Genomic DNA, 1,681 nt, shown 5'->3' with positions numbered 1-1,681 from the left:
GGGGGGGGGAATAAAGAAAAAACAAAGGAAGGGAGGGGGTGTGGGAGGAACAACTTCAGGCTGCTTAAAGGGGTTTGCATCGACACGTACCGCACACCAAGGTGCGACCGCAGTTCTGCGCCAGCCGCTCCTGTCATGTGCAGCAACAGTCGCTCAGTGTCAGCCTGCATAAACGTCCCTGAAATCGCCAAATACCTGCCTATGCGAACGGAATCGTTGGAGGCAAGGCAACCACTCAGCAAGATAAAATAATTGTTATTTGTCCTCTGTTTCTTGCCAGTTTTGTAGATGAAAGACAAATTACAAAGTACGAAAAAAAAATAAAAGATGGCCAGCAAACAATCTCTGTGGCTTCCCTGTGCAGGAAAGGAAGGCTGGACAAAGGGAACGTTTGCGGGTCACGGGCTGTTCTTAGACCTGCTAACTTTCATTCCCTGCATTATCCCATCGCCCTGAAAAAGCAACATTGAAATCCATGTAGTGAGAAACGGGAAAACAAGTAAAAGAGGAAAACTACTCACTTGCATTATAAAATAAAGCTTGTGCTTTAGTCCACATGTTTAATGGCTTATATTAGAGCAAAATTCCTTCAGCTGAACAGACAGGCAGTTTCCTTAAACTTTCAATACCTGCTCGTAAAACCATGAACTGTTTGCTGCAGAAGGTAAGTATTCCGAAAAGGTACAAGCGCCACTGAAGTTTAGAAATTTGAATATAAAATAAATGGCTGTGTACCAAAGCCACCACTACAGCATGAAAAGGGAATATGCAATCACAAAACCATTTCAGAGGACAGAAGGATGGTCCTGTGGTTTAGGCCTTGGAATTGAACACAAAAAAATCCAGTTCAGCTGTCAGCATTACTACAGCATTTTGTGTAATCCCGCACAAATCTTGCACAGTTATGTGGGTTTGGTTTTGTTTCTTTTTAATGAAGCTAGGACATAACGGTTCTTGAAGGTAAATTCAAGTACCCTGCTGTTACTATAAAGCATGTGACTCTGGAAAAAGCAAAGAACTATGTAAAAACCTGCCCAGGGATAAAATCTAATTTCAGGATGAAATAAGGTTGGGAGAGAAAGATAAGTAGCAATAGAAAGGGAAGAAGGTGATTCTCATTGATGAAGCAAAATAAACCAGAACCATCTTCAACATGACAAGTAAGAATAAAATCTTCACACTGCGAAGGTGGTAAAGTGAAAGAAGATATGAAATACTTGCGACTGTATAGAACACATTTTCTTTATATGCAGCTTTTGTAGGTGACAATACTAGAAATGTTATTTCTGCCTTGAGAGCATCAGTCAATACCATGGTGGTACCAGCAGTGCCTGCCCTGCCCTTTTCAGTCATTTGCTGCCTTTGCCCATGCTTGTGCACGGACCAAATCCTCTCAACTTCAGCACGTCCTGTCTGTTTACACACTGGTACAATCAACTTTTCAAAGCTGTGCACAAAATCAATTCTCTTGTTCCATTTAGAGGGTAAGCATGCCAGCAGCAACAGCAAACAAACCAGGACCTGCTGCCTCACCATCAACAATGTTTTCCTTACGGGTATGCATGGCCTGGTACATAGCTGAAACCTTAGGTACAAAGTGGTATCCCAAAGCAAGGATCCAGTCCTGCCAGCAGCTTTGGATAGACAATAGTGAATTCTACTGTTCCGAATTTTCTACCTG

The sequence above is a fragment of the Egretta garzetta genome, unplaced genomic scaffold, assembly GCF_000687185.1.
Source record: "Egretta garzetta isolate BGI_Z169 unplaced genomic scaffold, ASM68718v1 scaffold193, whole genome shotgun sequence".
In the NCBI taxonomy this organism is placed as follows: Eukaryota; Metazoa; Chordata; class Aves; order Pelecaniformes; family Ardeidae; genus Egretta; species Egretta garzetta.
The sequence above is the reverse complement of the archived record's forward strand: the minus strand, read 5'-3'. Positions refer to the sequence as shown.